Raw genomic sequence first — 14,922 nt, forward strand, 5'->3', positions numbered from 1 at the left:
TGTCTTAGTCTGTGTTTCAAAAACAGCGAGGAAAGCTCAGTTCTGAGTGCTTCCAGATGTCTCCCCTCGGGAGTGGGCTCGGCCCTCTGGAACCTAAGTGGAGGGAGATATTTTGCTTTGCAGACCTGATTTGTGTACCTCAGGACGGGTTGGAGTTCAGGCACACCCTGTGTGCTCAGCATTTCCAAATTGGCTTGCTTTCAGTGGCTTCCAATGCACCGCATGGAGTCTCGCCCCAGGGCTTCTCCCTGTTGTGGCAGACTTCCTGGTTTTAAGCCTCCAGGCTTGAGGCTGTAGCAGGACCAGAGAGGAGGTGTATGGAAGTGCTCCACTCTCTCAGATAACTAACTTTCCTTATGCATTAGGTAGGGAGAGCCCAGGGGCCTCACGCTGCTCTTTGGGTTTCCGTTTTGGGGCCAGGCACCAAGAAAGAAATTAGCACCTAACTCCTTTCCTTGGATCTAGTATTTAGTTTTCAATTTGGGAGAACCCAGCTCAGTACCTTGCTGAGCCATGTATTTTCTCTGACTTCTGTGGCTAGATTACTGGAGATATTTAAACTTCTTAAATTGGAGAAGAGAGTCTGGAAGGCTTTTCAAAATCTAATGGATGTAGTCAATAAGTCCCAAATCTTCAGTGGTACTGAAATCATCAGGACTTTATGTACCTAAATACATCTCTGCTGTCACTTCTGCAGACCCCAATGGGTGCTTATGTACAGCTGAAGGCACACAAGTATCTTTAAAAATATGGCCTCAGAGACCCTGTTTACACCTTTGGTGCATTTTGTGTAGAGCCTCGGGTCAACATGTGCTTTAACCAAAATGCACTTTGTGTTCAGGTCTGTGCTAAATTTAGGGCACGAACCCGACCCTGTACAATGTCTCACATGACTGTATGGGATATTGCATAACCTTGTGGCAGCATCTGTCATGTTGGACTTCTCCTTTGAACAGTCTTGGGTTTACCATCCTTAAGGGCAGATGGAATTTGCAGAAAATGTCTGTCTTGGCATTCCCTTCAGTGTGGATGTCCACAGATAAACAATGGGCGTCTTACAGACAGCAGACCCCTGAAAAGAGGTATAACATAAATACATTAATGATTTCTTCAAATTTAGCTATTTCAATTTGGGGGTGGCCTGTAACTACACCACAGCTGTGCAGGCATGGAAGCAAGACCATGCCTCTATGGTCTGCTAAACCAATGCTGAGTTTTGGTGGATGTGGGTCTGTTTCTGTATCTGCCAAAACAGAGACATCTGAAAATACCTCAAACTTGTACTTTCTTCCCAGCCCTAGCATCACTGTGCTGTATCATGTCACCGTTGCTGATCATAGATGACTCACCTTTGCCATGTAGGTGACTCTTGACCGTGTCTTGATGGTGCTTAGGGAGGTTGTTGAATAGGAGAAATCTTGCAGGAATGATTAAAAGTTGTGGGGAAAGGGAGATGCTGTTGGAACAATTAACTAATTAGCATAGGGGTCAAATTCTTCTTTCAGACAGTACTTTCCTTTAAAAAATATTTTGTCTAGCGGCATAAGAAAGGTAGTTGAGTTGTTGGAGCCCTTCTCTAAATATGTGTGAAAAGAAAACACGGTGTTTTTATTACCACTTTTTTCCAGTGGGACACCTGCTGAGTTTTTAACGGTAAAGAATTTTAGAAGACAAAATCAGAAACACTAAGGGCTGTTAAATGAAGATAAGTAGCTTATGTTTGATGTGACAGGACTGGAGACGGGATGCACCGAGATGGCCAAAGTCCCACACAAAGTCCCACGTTTGCGTTTAAGGACTGGGGTAGGAATGTGTGTCTGGGAGAGCCTTTTCCATTCTCCATTTGCACAGGATGCAGCTAAGTGAATATCAGTTTGTGAGAATTATGATCAAGTGACCAAAGCCTACTTCACTGCAAAAAATGTGGTACATAAGTGCAAAGTGTGAATTCTTTGCCTTTAGAGCATGTGAGATTGAATTTCTTCAGTTGTGGACAAAGTTAAATCAAATTACCCCTACTGACCACTGACTGCAAGTGCACACAAACATCTACAGTAAATATCTATATAGCTTTTGCTAGATATAACTTGATTTGTACCATAAGAAGCAACCTTAAGGTACCTCAAGCTTACCTCAGGATGTTTGTGACCTTAAAATATGCTAAGCTCCAAGATTTATAAATAATAATAATAATAATTGCAACTCTCTGAATTTAGTTTATGTGTCAGGAATCATCCTTAATAATGACATGTATTAACAAAATTATCTGATAACAGTGGTTCTCCATATAACTATTATAGTAGATAATCACAAAAAAAACAGAAAGCTGAGGTTTCCAAGTCCACCTGACAAACAGGAACACCTCACTCTTATCTGTGTAATCACAGCTCCATAACCAGCTCTCTGGGTTTGGCTTTTAAAAGAGGACTACTGACCTATGGAAGACTGGAAGGACTTCCATGGGATTGATAGTTAGACTGATGTTATCCTAACCAGAGTATGCTCATAAGGCTGAAATACACCCACTGGTACCACGATTGTGTATTGAGGGTAGAGACTGGACAATAGCTTATAGTTTCTGTCCTGCTGTCTGAGAAGGAGATAAGATGATGTTGCTTTCAGGTGGATGACTAGTACTTGTCTCTGAGCTTCCAGGGTTTTGGTAGGGTGGTTGGCCAAGTGTTTCATAGGTTGCTTAGTAAACATGGTAAGTCTTTCTGCAGCAAATGTTCAGTGCCACAGCCCTCAGATTCCTTTGATTAGCTTTCTGGCTTCTCTGTAAATATGAGATTGTTAATATATTTATACTTTATTTTTTCTTGAACATAACCCCCCTTCATTATGGCATGAATGTGTCACTCTGGAATGAAGGTGGGAATGAACTACTGAGGTATGCAGTATTGCAGGTGAATTATACACCCTTGTACTTTGGCTTTGTACTCCTCATCCTCCTGCCTCTCTTCCTCTTCCTTCAGGCCTTCCTCCTCGCTGTGGGGAGATGTTCTTCTTCTGAGCCCTGGGTCTGTGTCTCAGTCTCCATTCATCTGCATCTCTCTGAAGAGAGTAAACTGATTCCAGAGTACAGTGTGGCTGACTGCAACAGCAAAACCTGTAAAGAGATTCCCCTTCTCCTCTTGTGAGGGTTTTCCTCACTCAGTCTGTCTCAGGGGGATTGAACGTCTTCTGCCACCTCACTCTTGAGACATTAAGACCTTGAAATTTGAAAGAGGAGTGGCGGAGACTGGAGAAAAATGGACCTGTGTTCTAACCCATGCAGCTTGTGATACGCACATTGTCGGATGATAACAAAGGATTTACATAGGATTTACATTTTTCTTAGGGGACGTTTAGTGGAAAGGGAGCAATCAGTAGCAATGACAGATGAATCCATTTGGCGGCAAAGGCTGCCTCTTTCACACAAATAACAGGCTTTTTCTTAATCTACAATTTGTCACTGTTTATTCGGCAGTGCAAGCCTTTTAATTGCCCTGCAGCATCATGGGTTTGTGCTCCCTGGGAAGCAAGGGAGTTGTCTGGGGGAGTTAGAGGGCATTTCTGCCTCTTGCATAAACCTAGAAACCTGAACAGTGCTTTCCGGTGATCAGGCAGTTTCTCTGGGCAAGAATATAGGTGGAACGTGACTTGATGTGTCATGACTCAGCCAGGGGCATGGTGCAGGAGGAAGCAGCCAGGCTCCCATCAGCAGTCAGCAGGTTGGCATCAGTGCCCTCGCTGCTCAGTGCTTGCCTTGCCGAGACTCATGCTGAAGGGGATTTGCAACTTTTTGTTAGTTTTCTCAGCTCCTATTTAGCTTCTGACATGAGAACTATGAAAATCTGACTAGTTAGCTCTGTTGCTCCAAGAAGACAGGTGTGTGGAAGCAGTGAGGATCTTCAGGCAGACAGCGCCCCATCAGGTTTTATATAGTCCTTCTTGACCCAGCATCATGTGTGCTTCCCATTCACTCCCTGGTGCTTGGGATACATGTTTGAGATACAGGTTGGGATACAGAGAAGTTGTGGATGCCCCATCCCCTGGCAGTGTTCAAGGCATCTATATATCTGTGGATGTCAATGTCAATCATCTCAGAGTCAAGTCAACATAAAGCACAGCTCTTCCTAAAATACTCCACTCCAATCATAAAATCAGTATAAGAGCAATATCTCTTGTAGTTTTATTTTGCTGATCACTGCTTGGCTTAGTCCATTTGCTGCTTCTCTGTTAGCTTGCTTATATAATCCTCTTTTGGGGTATCTCTGGCAGATGCCAAATATTATTCAGGAAAAGGTGCCTAATGAAATCAATATACTCAGCTGTGCTTCCACATGGCAGCTGATATTTATTCTAAGCAAGTAACCTGCTTCAACATGGTTCAGGCTGGGTGGCCAAGCACTCACAAAGCAAGAAATGCAATATTAAGGTTGGAAAGTCATATGCTTGATAATCCAGCTGGATCTTTGACCTCCTACTGTGTATATGCCTGAGTGTATTATTATATGACTGCAGAGTCTTTGCCCCAGAGTACAACACTAACGATAATCTGAACATAAGCATAAGTTTATCATTAGATACAAATGTGTTTTCAAGCTCAATAGGGTTCTTGAGTCTCAACGAAGTTTATGTATCAAGCTAAATTTGGAGAAATGATTGTTTCCTTTTTTTCTTTTTTAAACAAACAAACAATGAAATTAGATAAAATTTCTACTTTATTCTGAATTAAAACAATTTCTGGGAGGTTAATATATTTCATAGAGATATGAATTGAAAAATTGCCTTCAGAGCTGAACTTAATTCTACAATACAAAAACCCACTTGTATATGTACAAACGAAATTCAGCTGCAAGCTCTGTATTAACCTGAGTAGTTGTCAGTGTCTGCAACAGGCTACAAATCCTTGTCTTATCTAATGTCTTGGCCAGAATATACATCGACTGAAAATCATCCATAGAATTGGTAGTAATGACCCAATATATTTCATTGCCACTGACGGGGTCAGATTAAGGCTTTTTTTTTTTTTTTCTCTTAAAAAAACAAACACCAAACCAAAACACACACACACACAAAAAAAAAAAAACCAAAGACCACTTTTCACCAGGATCTTTGGCTCATAGAGGTCTTAGAATCCCCTGCTCTAGGGATGTTTCCAGGTCAGTGACCTATCTCCTGTAAGATCACATTTGCTTCAGAAATTTGAAGGTATATACAGAACAAGAAGAGGATTTTCAGGAATGGAAAAGAGAGTTTTATAGGAGAGGCCCTTGTAGAGGTTAAGAAATTCTGGCAGTCCCCTTTTTTAATCCTATAGGAGCCCTATTTGGGACTCTCTAGCTTGTTTTACAGCTCTTATTGTAACAATCAGAGTTGTTGGGATTTATATGTCTGCAACATGGAAAACTTCCTACACTGCTAAGGTCTTTGAAAAGTCCTGCCCTCAAGATCTCAAATGAAGCACCTAAAATCAGCAGACATTCGTGGTATTTGTGTGCTCTGACTTCAATTTGTCATTCTCAAATACACAGTGGGAATAGTAACAGCCTTGTTTTTGACCCGGTCAATTAAAATAGGAAACATTTCAGGTTCTCTTGCCTGAGCACTTCTCCCACAATTTGACTATAGCACTTTCTATTACCTCTAGATGGTAGTGGAATGCAGATTCAAGTATTACTATTTTTACTACCATTACAATTACTTTTATTTAAAAATATTATTGTTGTTACTCTCATTATTTATAATTTTAATATAATTGCTATTAATTAATATCACCACTACTGCTGTGAACTTGTGAAGTTGTGGCTTTGCATGACAGCTTGGATAGGTTATTCTATGCATGGTCATTGGTGAAGGTCTCAGCTAAGTAAGAGACAGGAGCAAATGATCATTTTTCCTTGAAGATGGAGTGGATAATTTCTTGGTCATAACCAGAGCCAACTGGCTGAGCACCGTCCATAACGTTTGCTCTCTTCTTTCTTTATTCCTTCTTTTTTTCTCCTCTGTTTCCTGCTATATTCAAATAAAAAAAAAACAAAAACAAAAAAAAAAACAAAAAACAAAAACAAAAAAAAAAAAACAAAAAAAAAACACAAAAAGACTTCCTAGATGTGGATGAGGACAAGAGTTCACACAGAGGATTAAAGCCCTGCTACCCATACCAAGGACCTTTGTACTGTTTTGTTGGGGCTCCAAAGAGTGTTGAGGTCAGGCTAGGACTTCTCATGTGTCACGTGGAGAACTGCATACAGCTTTGCAGAGGCTCTTCCTCTGGTTTTGGGGACATAAGGAGAAGCTGTGACACTGGGCAGGGCAGTTGCTGAGCCTTTGTGAATCACTGAACACCTTGGGGGAAGAGGAGGGACCTAACGGTGACAACCAAATCTTTCTTGGGCTTCTCAGTGAAAGTGCACCTGGATAAGATGGATGAGGAAATGTTGGGCCATTTTTTTGATGCTTACTTTTGGTCATAGGCTAAGTTTGCAGTTTCAGCTGTTGTGAAATTACTTGCCCCCTTCAGGTCAAATCTACTTGTAGCTTCATCTGGGAGAGACATTTACAGAGTAACTTCACCAAAAACTGAAGGAGCAAAAGGAATACAACACATACCAAGTTTCATAAGTGATTTCTCAGTTGCTGACATTTTTCCTGCAGGATATGACAAAATCAGCTTAAGTTTTTCTTCTTTCCTGGAGAATGCTCATGCTACTAGTATGCAAAGAAGGGTGAATGTACTCAACTGCTCCTGTCCACAATGTCTTATTTCATGTGATTATGCAGTCATGAGAACCCACAGACAATGTGTTAAACATCCTCGGGAATTAGTCCATTTACTTTCTGCATCAACTAATATTTTAACATTTTTTTTGAGATTGGGATAGATCCAAGGGGACAAATTAAGGGCACCAGACTCCCATAGGGAGCAATCTACAGGGAGTAGGATATTCAGCAAGGAGGCAGCTGAATCAGGAAGAAAGCTGGATTTGAGCAGGCATTTCCCACCCAGCTGGTGAGTGTCCTAGCCTCTGGGCTGGAGTGTATCCGAGGGCAACGTGATCTGGGATGGCTCTGGAGCTGTTCCACTTGGCAGGCAATAATTCAGAGCTCACACAAACAAAGAGCCAAGGTGAGTCACCAGTCTGCTGATTAGGCTGCTCTCCTGGGAGGGAGGCACCTGGATCCCAGATCCACGTTGGGCTGTGAAGTGGAACAGCATCAACTGGGAGGGATTGGCAATACTTAATACTGCCTGGTTAGGAGGCTCTTCATGCGTGGGATGCATGAGTTTGAATCCACTTGGAGAGGAGAGAGAGTTTAATTCAGGTCTCCTAAAACCTAAGGAGTGCTCTTATCACTACCTTGTAATTATGGGGATAGGATGGCTCTTCAGCCACAGGGTGCTGAGGTGGATGTTAGGTCTTGCTTTCTTAAAAGCGCTGGAAAATTAACGTTTGGGTTTTGATCCACTGGGGCATTCTGTGGAGAACAGAACAAAACAACTTTAGTTTTCCTTTATGTAGGAATCTCTCTCTCTCTTTTTTTTTTTTTTTCCTAACCTGCAGAACAGACAATTTATTCACACTCCCCTGACTGGCAATGCCATTCCATGCCCTGGAAAGTGCTGAGAGCATACTTGTGTGTGCAGCTGGGCAGATTATCTCTGGGAATGGTCTGGTGGACTGGAAGCCAGGGATAACCACAGATAAGTTTGATGGGCCTGGAAGAACTTGTATCTATGAAAAGAGAATGGGGAATTTTATTGTCTTGGCAAAGCCTCCATAATTTTATTTTGAATGGATATGCTAATGATAAGCGGTAGAAATGTAGAATCTTAGGATTCTTCTCCATTTGCACCAGACTGAATCTTAGGACAATTCAGTTTAAACCCAGAGTAACACTGTATTGTTTCTGTTGTAAAAGAGATAAGAAAATGGCCCAAACTATTTATTCGTGTCAATCCTATAAAATGTGTAAAGGGGAGTCTCCCTGCATTTAACAGAGGTGCTCTGAAAGATCTTATCTGATCCACCTCTGTCAGCTTGGCATTTTTGCTGTAGTCAGTGGTTGCACAAAACTGGCCAATTTTTCCATATATAGTGTTGCTAAATTACCCTTTCTGGTTTTGTTTTATTACCCCCTCAGAGCAATGATCTCACCCATCCGTGTTGTGTTGCTCTTCGGGAGTGGCAGGGGTGGAACGGGGTGGGACGAGCAAAGCCCTGAGCTTTTTCCAGAGTTCCCTGCATATGCAGAACCTTTCATTGTCTTCTCTAACACGCCCTCACCTTTCACACAGACTGGAATTTGACACACTGGGTTAGAGAAAGAAAGAGGAAAAAAAAAAAAAGCACAACACAAGAAAAAAAACAAAACAGCAAACAAGATCTTATCGTGGAAAATATCCATCCACCCTCCTGATAATACAAAAGGCCTCAGGTTAGGAAAATAAAAAATGACTCTAATGAACACTCTATATTAACATGCAAATACATTCATGGTTCCTGGCACAGATGGAAAGACTGAACATAGCCCTCTTCTAAAAAGTAGTTTTTACACTTCTTGTAAAAAGGAAAATTTATCCCAATTGTTGCTGTTCTACATAATCTTGAGAATTTGTTCTTCTCTGTTGAGGAAAGCTCTGGATACTCCTTCTCCCTCACCTCACCCCACCCCATACCCCACATTCATTTCACCAGGTGGCATGACGAAACCCTCTAGATCAAGGCAGGTTTCATCAACAAGGCTTCCTGCCATGCCACACATAATTCATCCCAGCCTGCTGTGGCTTTCTCCCAGCAAGCAGCACCTCTTGCAAAACCAGCCCCTGTCTCACACTCCTTCCAAATTTGTGTTCCCGAGCACCAGCAACAGAAGAGCATGATTCACTAACAGAGCACACAGACCTTCACTCCACTCTGGCCAGTTTGTGTCATTGCCTTAATGTTAATTGCACACCATAATGTGCGCATTTAATTTCCGTGGTGTTTCAATTAAATTAATCAGGCAATTAAAATTAATTAAAATTACAGAAATCACCTGCAGAAGTGCTTGAAACATGGGGGAGGGGAAGGGAGGGGTTGGGAGGGAGCTGGGAACGTAGATGGCTGTGTTTTCACAGACCTTCCTTCCCTTGATTAATTTTGGGGATAGACTCTTTCAGAGCAGGTTATTTAAGGATTTAGAGCTTGTTCCATGGCCCATTGAAGCCAATAAAAATCTCTGTATTGTCACTGATAGGTTTGGGACCAGGCCACTAGCCCTGAATGCTGAGGATAGAGACATTTAAGGCGCAAGTGATGAAAGACTTGATGTTGAGCAGAAATCCATCAACACCTCCAAGAAACAAGGCTGAGGGCCTTTAAGTACCAAATCAGGGACAGATTTTGAAAGGCCACTAAACATGAGGATGATATCTGTGGGAGTTGGGTGCGTCAACACTTCCAAGAACCTGAACTGGAGAGGCATTCTAAGAAACTTATAGGTCTTTCAAGTGTCTAAGGACCTTTAAGATGTGGCCATGTGTATCCTACCCTGAACTACTACTGACTTACACACTCAGTGAGAGAGGGTCCTAATTTCACAGTGGTGATTCATGACTCCTGAAACCTTGGGCAAGTTGCTTACCCTTTCTTTAGCAGCTCCCATCCATTACTTAAGGATTAGTATATTCAGTTTCTTCATGAAGGTATTGTACTCCAGTCTGTGGAAGAGTTTGAAGACTTCATGACAACCCAGGTAATAAACCCAGACAGGTTTCTCACTGCTTATACCAGGCAACCACAGTCACATATTTGCCTTTTTACCAAACGTAGAGTTTTTCTCTTTATTTTCCCCAGCATGGAAGGGACAGTACTTCTAGCTTTTGAAGAGCTGCTTCCCCCACAACATCCTACCAGCCAATCCCAGCCCAACCAGTGCCTGTATTTGGGAGACAGGTTAGTTACTTCCACACTTTCCTGGAAAGATTTTGCCTGGCACACTCCTGTCTCAGCAGGTGAGTCACCCATTCTTTGCTTCCATTCTTCGCCCCACAGTTGGGGATGTTTACACCGCAGTCACTAAAGCTCATGCAGGTATCCCCGAGCTGCCTTTAAATTAATTTGCTGGAGTACCATTGGTAGGATAGCTGTAGTTTCAGGGAATGTTGTGTGGGCTGAAAAACTTGGGCATGAAGTGAAGTAAATGCTCATAATTAGGCTGAGCCACTCTGCCCTGCACTGGCCAATGGATCCTGAGCTCACTCTTTTAAAGACATAAGTGCTTTTTAACATGTTATAATTTCCCTCACACCACCAGATAATCCCTCGCAGTTCCATAGGCAATTACCCATCCTTCTTGGTGTCCAAGAGGGAGTCAAACTTTATCACCTCTGCCCCGACAACACCTGCTTTTGCTCTGTACTTGTGAGCCACTTTTTCCTTTTCAGTTGTTTAGATGATTAACATAATTAGGTTAAGCAAATATATAAGGCTTCTAGTTAGACTGAAGTTTACTGCCAATTTCATGTCTGAAAGATTTTAGTGCGTCAGAACTCATGTATTTTACCCAGTCCTATCAACTGATATTTCCTTTTTCTTCTTTCCTCTTTCTGTAAACTTTGAATCTTTCTCAGACCACAAGGACGTAATATTCCCATTATTATTAGACAAATTTAGCACAGTTACCTACTACTCTTTTTATTTCTTAAATCACAGCAAAATGCAAAATGTCTTTTGATACAGAATATTTTTCAGTTTTTGTATATTTATCTTTATTTTTGATCTTGCAAAACACTTTATTCAGTCCTTTCTTTTTTTTATTTTTTCCCCAAATATAGAAAATAAAATACATCTGAAACAGGAAAGATAAAACAGAAAAAGAAAGGTGGGGGAAACGACTAAGAACACAAAAACTTGTTTTTCAAAATTAGAAGTTTTAAGCAGAAGTATTTTGTTTCTGAACAGCCTAGAATTTTAATTGCAAATCTGATGAACTCTCTTTCTTCTCTCCATAATTCTCTATCTAAATGATGAAATATCCCCTCTCCCTTTGCTAATCCTTCTCCATCTGAATCCTTTGACACGACTTCTTGTGTGGCCTTTGGCACGTCACTTCACCTCAGTTTCCTCATCTATAAAATGGCTGTTAATCCCTATATAGTATCACCCACGCAAATTGCCAAGGCTTATGCCTGAACAGTGCTTTGAAGATAAGTGAGGAAAGTTTCAAAAGGACCTAAGAGATTTAGGAGTGAAAGTTTCATTAACTTTCCATCAGATTTGTACTTTTATATCTCTGAGAGCCTTTTGAACGTCTGCAGAACTGCAAGACTTTACTCATCACAGTCATATTCCTTGTTCTCCTCAAGGAAAGGGATTGCTCCAGGCTAGTTTTGATAGAAGAATTTGTTCCTCAAAAGAAGCAAGGTGAGACTTGGGGTTCTCTAGTTTCTTCCCCCTTTCTATGTTTAAGATATGAAATCTTGAATGCATACTCCAACCATTACTCCAAAGTGGTACCTCTCAGACAGTCGGTATTTATATCAGTACATCTACTTGGCTTATTTTGACTGAAAGAAGGGAGGGCAGGCCTGTATCAGCAGCTTTGCTGCTGGATTTGAGATAGTAACCTTCAGCTGGGAGGCAGTGGTGAGCTCCTTTGGATGGTGCAGAGGTAGTCACCTCTTCATTTAGCACGGCTGGTTTTGGAGCGGAGCGTAACACTTTCTTTTCTGTAAGTGCAACTCAATGGAGAGTGCCTACCCTGTCAATCTTGGGATGTGCTGGTTCATTCAAGAGGAATTTATGAGGCTTCTCTAACCACAAGAAGATAATCTTATCACCCTATTTGTCTTGTGAATGGAAGTCCAATTTTTTTTTTTTTCTAAAAGAGTGACAACGTTAAGAAACCAATAAAGATCAAAAATGTTAGAAAGACACACTGAAACAATTCAATACATATATGTATGTATAAATTATGAGTTTTTCATCTTGATTCTCAATCTGTAGTCTTTCTTAAAAACTATACAAAGGGAAAGAAAAAGAAATTAATCAATCAACAAAGTTGTGTAGATAGCAGTGTCTTGATGGTTTGAGTCTGTTAAGCTTCAGCACCTAAACCACTGTCCTGAACTCGCTTAGAAATAATGTTGCTTTTCTTTGGGGGCCTATCCTTATCAAAATGAAAATGAACTTGTGTGGAAAGAAACATTTCCATTGGCTATAAATTAAATATTTTACTTTGATTTTCATTTTATCTATTGACAGACTCAATGCAGCTGAATTTGAAAATGAAATGTGATTTGAGAACAGAAATCTAAAAGGTTTGGTTTACAAAATGTTGAGGTGTACTGATTTAAAAGCTTTTTAATCCCAATCTGTTAGCCATATTTGATGTAAATTTGCTGATGATTTTGATCATTTTTTGATCATATTGCCTAAAACTACATTTTGTCTAGAATAGGACTTTCTACAAAAATAATGTCCTGAATTTGGAAATCAGGTTCTTAAGAAAAAACAGCAAATGTAATTATAATGTTAATAAAGGCTAATTTTAGGGATTGACAACACAATGGGGGATGGATCCGATATTCTCCATAGGTTTCTTCCAATTTTAATTATTCTTCAACTCAGTGATTATCTGTCTGTGTTTAGTACCATTTCCCTATTAACGCCAAATATGAATACCTTGCAATTCAATATGTTCATACTTTAACACCAATTTTTTCTCCAACTTACAACAGACAAAACAAACACAGAGAGAAGCAATGTTGAAAACTTCTGACAGAGCAGGCAACTGAGCCAACAAGACTCAAGTCTCAAATTTTCATCACAGTGTAGACTTCCCATTTACTCTTCAATTGTACAGAGTCTAATAAATATCAAAAGCTCAAGAATCCCCTCTAAAATATTTGTTAGGGAATTTCTGAACAAAAAGGATATCTGGGGATTTTTTTTTTCATTTTTATTTTTTTTTTTCTTCAAGTACAGTTGAGTGCAGTTGGCCTAAAAGCTATGTTTCTGAGAGGACTTTGTCAGTGTCCATACCTACTGAAAACAACAATTGAGAAAAATAAGGAATACAAACACACACAGACACACACCACCAACAAACAAACAAAAAACAAACCAAAACCAAAAAAAAAAAACCCAACAACAACAAAAAAAGAGAATTTAGCTGGTGATGGAAGGTTCTTGGTATGCAGCAGAGTTTCTTTTCACCTCTGGAATTGCACACTGCGTTCTAATTAGAGCTGTTAATGAGATACATTTTGTTAAAACATGTTTCATCAAAGCTGAAGCATTTGGTAAAGAAGTGTCTATTTTGTTGACACTTTTCTTGGAGAAATTTTTGAGGTTCAGAGCTCTGGTGAAGGAGAGAATTCAAAGAGAAGCAGAACACAGGACTCTCACATGTAGAATATGAAAGGGCTGTTAAAAATCCAGAGCCATTACAATTTGCCAAAATATTTTAAAAGCTTTTTATTTTCCTCTTTTCCTTTTCTCCAATGTGAAGGGAAACAAATTTCACGACCTCAAAAACTGTGGTAAAATTGAATTGCTGTCCCATGGACAACTGCTGTAATAAGGCCAACAAACTTGTCATGCTGAGTCCAGTTCCTCCCTGTTGAAGCAGAGCAATTCATGTATGCAGCCTTACCAAGTGTCCAAAGTGTTTCATGCATTGCTAATAATTATGGGCACATCCTGGTGATCATATTGAATTCAATGGCAATTTTCCCACAGATGTTATCAGGAACAGAATTTATCCCTATATGCTTTGATTGTATAACGCAGTTTCTGTTATTGCTTAAGACTCCCCAGTCTGTGCCAGCATGCAAAATTCTGATGAAGCCTTATGTTACTGGCTGCTGCTAACTGTTCTTAATTATTTGATAGTTATCTGAGGCCTGAATTTCAGAGATGTGGAGCTCCTCTTGTTCCAATTCTAATCAATGGTAATTTGGAGACTTTGTCCATCTGTAAATGAGACCTTAAAAGGACATTCCTGATCCCATTGTCTCTAATAGATACAGGTTCATACTTGCAGGGGTAAATTTTCAGTTAACAAATGAGGTAGAGCTGCTTAAAAACAGACAGAATTGCCCTTTTTTGGGGAATTAGAAGATTTGTCCTTTTTTTTTTTTTTTTTTTTTTCTTAGGGGAAGGGATGAATCTCAAATTCAGAAAATAGTAACAAAATCACAGAATCGTTCATAAAGCTAAGTATTCTGATAGGCTTTGTTTAATCCTCGTTGAAAAAATAACTTTTGTCTGTATTGTTCCTGTCAATATGAGGCAATGATTACTCTGCATTATATTTCCTGATCTCATCACAAGAATAAAGACATAATGAAATATTTTTAATTTCGGGGAATGAGACATTTAATAACTGCATGTTTAACTTTCTGGTGGAGACAATGCATCCCTCCAGAATACTGTGATTTAGATAATTAGTATTTTCTGCTGGAAAAATTGGACCTTCAGCTCCAGTTCTGTCTCATCAGGAGTAACAGAAGGCCAAACTCAAGTCCTTTTGACTGTCATGGAAAAGAGTACCTGCCAATCCATTGAGGCTCTGCCATAATAATGTTTCAGGGCCTGTTCCAAAGCCAAGCCAAAAATAGCTGGAAAATTTGTGAGTTTGTGCAGCTGGGCAAACCTTCCAGGACCTGTTAACATTGTCTCAAAATGTCAACCCTCTATTTCTGTATTCCTGTAGCTGTATTACACCTGTGTTGGGCATAGCCTTAATACCAGCCTATGACAGAGAGGTGGATGGACGATGGAAGTCCTTGATGTTACTCCTCACCAGAAGACACACGGCTAGGATATCTAACTTCAAAGTTTTCACAGTTGCTCAGCACCACGCTGGTTACTGCTCTAATTCTATTACCCTCCTTTGAGGGAGGCTATAGGGAAACCTGTGATCCAAACACTTGATTTAACTTAGGAT

Source organism: Anser anser (assembly GCF_964211835.1).
Source record: "Anser anser genome assembly, chromosome: 1".
Lineage (NCBI taxonomy): Eukaryota > Metazoa > Chordata > Aves > Anseriformes > Anatidae > Anser > Anser anser.